We start from the raw sequence: 7,133 nt of genomic DNA on the forward strand, positions 1-7,133 counted from the left end.
GAGTGTAATATGGGTGGCAGATGTTTTTTAAGGCCATATTTTTATTTTTTTTTGGGGGGGGGGGGCTATATTATGGATTATGTGGGATTATTTTCAGGGGTGAAGTGGGAAGGGGGGGTTGGTGGGACACACTGTATTACACAGCCCCTTTATTGATGCAGCTCACTGCTGCTGACCATGAGGCTGTGTAACAATTTCCATGTTATAATGTTCACCTTCAAAGCAGCAGCACAGCCAGGGGTTTCTGGAACGTCCAAGGGAGACACAAGGGAGGAGGCAGATGCCGCTTCACTAGGGGACGCAGGTGCGTGCTTGCAGACGGCGCGGCTATGCAGGGAGTTATGGGAAATGTAGTCCATGCTCCCTGCCGCTCACCACTGCCGCCAATGCTTATCAGGCCATCAAATAACTACCGTATATGTCGGCGTATAAGACGACTGGGCGTATAAGACGACCCCCAACTTTTACCCTTAAAATATAGAATTTAAGATATACTCACCATTTCGTGCAGGAGCGCTTCACTATGGCCATCGGCGGCAGGACCCAGGACTCTCTGTCTCTTTGAACTCGCGCATGCGCAGATAGGCGAGGTACATGATGGGGTTAATTACTATTAATGTGAGGAACATGGAGGGTAAATTCATCGCACCTCGCGCCTCACATTAATAAGTGAATGAAAGCCGTGTTTATTTCATTTTTTTACAGCGTACACATCATAAATGATGCAAAAACATTGTTGTCCGCGCCATTACTGAATGTGTGTATTTTATGTATTGAGACTTATTTTAATGTTTATTGTAAAAAAGGTGAAGGTGTATATTTTTTTAAAAATGTAACCATACTTTGTTTTTACTTTATTTTTAAACTTTAATGTACTGACATATATCAGATATGTGCCAGTACGTTAGCCTGTGGACAGATAGTACACAGGCTGTTGTTAGGACATACTTGGGTATATCCTAACAACAAGAGATATGGTCAGACAGCCCTGGGGTCCGTCAATAGACCCTGGGCTGTCTGCCCATATATGGTATGGCCCTCGATCGCGTCACAGGAATTCCCTGTGATGCGATCCAGGGGCATCCCCCCTTCTCACTTTCCCCTGAATGCTGCAGTCAGCTGTGATCGCAGCATTCACGGGAATAACGGCGGAGATGAGAGGTTCTCTGATCTCCGGCGTTATAGAGTGGGGCTGCGGCTGTGTAATACAGCCATTGCCCCGCTCCTGACAGGAAGTGCGCGCGCGGTCAGCATGAGGAGATGCGGCCGGCGCTGCACTAATGAGCGGTAGTTCAGGCACTGAAGACAACATGGGGGTGCTTTGTAGCGCGCCCGCCATGTTCTGTCTTCAATGCCGCAGATCATTAGTGCAGCGCCGGCCGCATCACATGATGCTGACCCCGCGCGCATATGTCAGGACTCAGGAGCGGGGCTGTGGCTGAATTACACAGCCGCAGCCCCGCTCTCATAGTCATGTGTACTATACTGAGCTGTGCGGCTGCAACGTGCATCCCTCCCATAGACAGGTAGGAGCCCTGTCTGCGAGCCAGATACGGCCATCAAAAGAGCCATATCTGGCTCGCGAGCCATAGGTTCCCGACCCCTGCCCTAGATGAATACATTTGGGATCTTTGCTGCAAGAGCAGATATTTTGAAAGTGTTATAGAAACTCTGCTGCGTTTTGAAAAAAGGTGATTTGTGAAATAAGCTTCTTCTATTGTAAGCCCTCCTACATCGCTTTGTGGTAAATAAGGCACACATATTTGGTATCCCCATGCACAGGAGAAATGGCAGAACGTGAAAGGAGAGGAATTTTATCCGTGGTCCATATTGTGTAAGAAAAATGCTTGTGTAAACTGACGCAATTGCCCAAAAAAAATGCTCAATTTTATTTTGTTCCCTCTTAGGGTATGTTCACAAACAAACTCAAAAATGTCTGAAAATACGGAGCTGTTTTCAAGGGAAAACAGCTCCTGATTTTCAGACGTTTTTTAAAACCACTCGCGATTTTCGCTGCGTTTTTCGCTGCTATTTTTACGGCCGTTTTTGGAGCTGTTTTCAAAAACGTCTCCAAAGACGTCCCAAGAAGTGACCTGCACTTCTTTTTCGCGGCCGTCTTTTTACGCGGCCGTTTTTTAAAACGGCCCGTCGGAACAGAACGTTGTTTTTCCTATTGAAATCAATGGGCAGATGTTTTGAGGAGTTCTGCTTCCGATGTTTCTGCAGTTTTTCAGACGTTTACGGCCGAAAATAAGCCGTGTGAACATACCCTATTTCGAGAAACTTTCAAAAGAAAAGTGTAATTTATACTAACCGTATATTCTCTTTCCTTTAGTCCTAGCAGCAGCACCCATGGGATATTCTATCCTAGAAGATATGAGAAACTACCAAGAAAGAATGATCGACTAAGGCACATGAAAATACAAAGAATATACAAATTTTATTAAATAAAGACATTGAACAAGTTAAAAATGGAAAGGAGGATAAGTCACACAATAAAAAAGACGTCAAATCAATCATGAACCAGGTATGGTTGTTTTCTCAGCGTGTTATAGGTGAGCGTAATAATGCAGCAGCAAAAAGATAACTAGAGTCAAGCCAGACTGTAGAAAAGAGGTCAAACTAAACTATAATGGATATATGGCTGTATCTAGTAAAATGGTGGCGGTTCCTAGGTAAGTAGGAACATGATATACACCGCAACCAATTTAGAGAAAGTATGAGAGAATATAAAGAGCCAGTTTCAAATGCAGTTAAAGAATGACAAGGTACAATGCAGGCTGCTACAAAGAGACAGAGATTTGTTTGAACATACCAGTGGACATTGTAAATGTGGATGAGACGTCTGCACCCGACGCGCGTTTCGGCCCCTGCCTTCGTCCGGGGTTGGGGGTCTAACTATTGGGGCCCACTCTTATGTAATGCGTATCTCAGGTGTTCTGAGTGAAGAGGAAAGAGGTAGGTGTGGTCGGATGGAGGAAGACGGCGTCTGATGCGGGGTACAAAGATGGCGCTGCCCCACTTCCTGTGCCGCGTCATCAGAGAGGATATGGGGCGGTGAGGACTGACCGCGCCCCCCACAGCCTACTCCAATTAGAGACAGCGGACGGAAGGAGCCAGAGCCACTCCCCCCCAGATAGTTTGTTTGTTTATAAAACTTCATCAGCGCACCCTCCATCATACTTGTGCCATTATAAGATAAAAGAGAAGAAATATCTGGTAAATGATTTAGTAAGAGAAGAGGTATGTCTGCACAGTTTGGCATAAATAAGTTAGTATGTGATGGAAATGATAAGAAAAAGGACAGATATTGATGTGCCGTAATAATATAGAGAAAAAGGGCAAGTTGCACGGTAAAAACTAAAAATAAATGTTAAATAGTGAAAATATAGAAAAGGGGAAATGTTAAATAAGGAATAGATGATGTTGTTACGTGTGATAATAAACAGATAGTGGTGAATGCGTGAGAAATGAATGGGAATAACGGGAATTTAAGACGGTCCGGTGTAAAAAATACACAATTTGTCAGTTTATGGGACCGATAAGTGTAAAAAGAAAGAAGAAAAAACGGATGCATACACTAATGTTGAGGGAAGGAGGGGAGTGAAAAATGAGTGAAAAAATAATAAATTGCTAAATAGTAATGAAATGTCGCGTGAAAAAAAGGGATGCAGAGTAATTGAGTGAAATGTGACAACGAAATTTTAAGTAGTGATGCAAAGGTAATGATTATAACCGTGACAAGATGATATATTCAAACATCAAAAAACTTTATGTAAAAAGGTGGTGGTGGTGCCATCAAAGAAAAACTTGCACAATGCGAGACTCGCTGGATATGGACCCTTGGGACAATGTTTCCGCACGGGCTAAATGAATCTCTGAGCTACGCTCCGTTTCTGTAACCGTTGACTCATGTAGTGGGTCTTGGTTTTTAATTGTCTTTTTATATTTGTGTCACTTTTTAGCACTAACTACCCTCTCTTTTTGCCCATCTTCTTTGTATAGAGTACTACGTATCATTGTCAGTTCATCTGAGGAGGCTTTCAAGTGGATTACATTCAATTGGATCAAAGAGGAATTCTTGTTGCGCACGTTTCTTTGTGGCTCTATATATGTCTTATTGTAACGTAATTTTGCATCAATGTAACATATACATATTTTATGTATCATCTGCTTATATGTATTATATACTGTATTGACTCTGTGTCGACATATTCGTATTACACTTGTTTATTTTGCGAATTTGTTTATTTATATATATATCCTCTACTATATACACTGTTTCTGTACGTGTTTCATTCATGTAATTTTTATTGCATTTTATATATTTAAGTGAGTTTAATCACTATTTTATCACCCATTTTTACATAAAGTTTTTTGATGTTTGAATATATCATCTTGTCACGGTTATAATCATTACCTTTGCATCACTACTTAAAATTTCGTTGTCACATTTCACTCAATTACTCTGCATCCCTTTTTTTCACGCGACATTTCATTACTATTTAGCAATTTATTATTTTTTCACTCATTTTTCACTCCCCTCCTTCCCTCAACATTAGTGTATGCATCCGTTTTTTCTTCTTTCTTTTTACACTTATCGGTCCCATAAACTGACAAATTGTGTATTTTTTACACCGGACCGTCTTAAATTCCCGTTATTCCCATTAATTTCTCACGCATTCACCACTATCTGTTTATTATCACACGTAACAACATCATCTATTCCTTATTTAACATTTCCCCTTTTCTATATTTTCACTATTTAAAGAGGCTCTGTCACCAGATTTTGCAACCCCTATCTGCTATTGCAGCAGATAGGCGCTGCAATGTAGATTACAGTAACGTTTTTATTTTTAAAAAACGAGCATTTTTGGCCAAGTTATGACCATTTTTGTAGTTATGCAAATGAGGCTTGCAAAAGTCCAACTGGGTGTGTTTAAAAGTAAAAGTCCAAGTGGGCGTGTATTATGTGCGTACATCGGAGCGTGTTTACTTCTTTTACTAGCTGGGCGCTCTGATGAGAAGTATCATCCACTTCTCTTCAGAACGCCCAGCTTCTGCCAGATCACGCTGTGACGTCACTCACAGGTCCTGCATCGTGTCAGACGAGCGAGGACACCGGCACCAGAGGCTACAGTTGATTCTGCAGCAGCATCAGCGTTTGCAGGTAAGTAGCTACATCGACTTACCTGCTAACGCCGATGCTGCTGCAGAATCAACTGAAGCCTCTGGTGCCGGTGTCCTCGCTCGTCTGACACGATGCAGGACCTGTGAGTGACGTCACAGCGTGATCTCTCGAGAACACGCTGTGTCTGCACTGCCAGAAGCTGGGCGTTCTGAAGAGAAGTGGATGATACTTCTCATCAGAGCGCCCTGCTAGTAAAAGTATTAAAAACGCCCCGATGTACGCACATAATACACGCCCACTTGGACTTTTACTTTTAAACACACCCACTTGGACTTTTGCAAGCCTCATTTGCATAACTACAAAAATGGTCATAACTTGGCCAAAAATGCTAATTTTTTTAAAATAAAAACGTTACTGTAATCTACATTGCAGCGCCTATCTGCTGCAATAGCAGATAGGGGTTGCAAAATCTGGTGACAGAGCCTCTTTAACATTTATTTTTAGTTTTTACCGTGCAACTTGCCCTTTTTCTCTATATTATTACGGCACATCAATGTCTGTCCTTTTTCTTATCATTTCCATCACATACTAACTTATTTATGCCAAACTGTGCAGACATACCTCTTCTCTTACTAAATCATTTACCAGATATTTCTTCTCTTTTATCTTATAATGGCACAAGTATGATGGAGGGTGCGCTGATGAAGTTTTATAAACAAACAAACTATCTGGGGGGGAGTGGCTCTGGCTCCTTCCGTCCGCTGTCTCTAATTGGAGTAGGCTGTGGGGGGCGCGGTCAGTCCTCACCGCCCCATATCCTCTCTGATGACGCGGCACAGGAAGTGGGGCAGCGCCATCTTTGTACCCCGCATCAGACGCCGTCTTCCTCCATCCGACCACACCTACCTCTTTCCTCTTCACTCAGAACACCTGAGATACGCATTACATAAGAGTGGGCCCCAATAGTTAGACCCCCAACCCCGGACGAAGGCAGGGGCTGAAACGCGCGTCGGGTGCAGACGTCTCATCCACATTTACAATGTCCACTGGTATGTCCAAACAAATCTCTGTCTCTTTGTAGCAGCCTGCATTGTACCTTGTCATTCTTTAACTGCATTTGAAACTGGCTCTTTATATTCTCTCATACTTTCTGTAAATTGGTTGCGGTGTATATCATGTTCCTACTTACCTAGGAACCGCCACCATTTTACTAGATACAGCCATATATCCATTATAGTTTAGTTTGACCTCTTTTCTACAGTCTGGCTTGACTCTATTTATCTTTTTGCTGCTGCATTATTACGCTCACCTATAACACGCTGAGAAAACAACCATACCTGGTTCATGATTGATTTGACGTCTTTTTTATTGTGTGACTTATCCTCCTTTCCATTTTTAACTTGTTCAATGTCTTTATTTAATAAAATTTGTATATTCCTTGTATTTTCATGTGCCTTAGTCGATCATTCTTTCTTGGTAGTTTCTCATGTTAATAATTGATCGATGCACCAAGTAAATCTTGGTCAATACCCAGGATACAATATTGTGCCGTTTACACAGCTAGCAATGGTGTTCTACAGTTCAATGGTGACCTTTTAAGCACTACTTATATTGCATTCCTTTCGTTGGTATTTTTTTGGTTTATATCCTAGAAGATAGGACAGGTGGTATCAATTTACTTGAATAAATTGGCTACCTTATAAGAGCTAGTCTCACAGTGGTCACATCATGTATTTTTAACAGTAAGGGTATGTGCACACACACTAATTACATCCGTAATTGACGGACGTAATTCGGCCGCAAGTACCGGACCGAACACAGTGCAGGGAGCCGGGCTCCTAGCATCATACTTATGTACGATGCTAGGAGTCCCTGCCTCGCTGCAGGACAACTGTCCCGTACTGTAATCATGTTTTCAGTACGGGACAGTCGTCCTGCAGAGAGGCAGGGACTCCTAGCATCGTACATAACTATGATGCTAGGAGCCCGGCCCCCTGCAGTG

General features: G+C 42.4%; 1 long non-coding RNA gene across 1 annotated transcript in view; it reads left to right on the forward strand.

Moving 5' to 3' along the window:
- LOC142741680 (uncharacterized) overlaps nt 1-4,097 on the forward strand; it is an 87,391-nt gene extending 83,294 nt beyond the window's left edge. The window contains exons 3-4 of the long non-coding RNA XR_012881240.1: nt 2,336-2,527; nt 4,006-4,097. This is a non-coding gene — a long non-coding RNA (uncharacterized LOC142741680). The remainder of the gene's footprint in view (nt 1-2,335; nt 2,528-4,005) is intronic.
- The last annotated feature ends 3,036 nt before the right edge of the window (nt 4,098-7,133 follow it).

This window comes from Rhinoderma darwinii, chromosome 1 (genome assembly GCF_050947455.1).
Source record: "Rhinoderma darwinii isolate aRhiDar2 chromosome 1, aRhiDar2.hap1, whole genome shotgun sequence".
Taxonomy (NCBI): domain Eukaryota; kingdom Metazoa; phylum Chordata; class Amphibia; order Anura; family Rhinodermatidae; genus Rhinoderma; species Rhinoderma darwinii.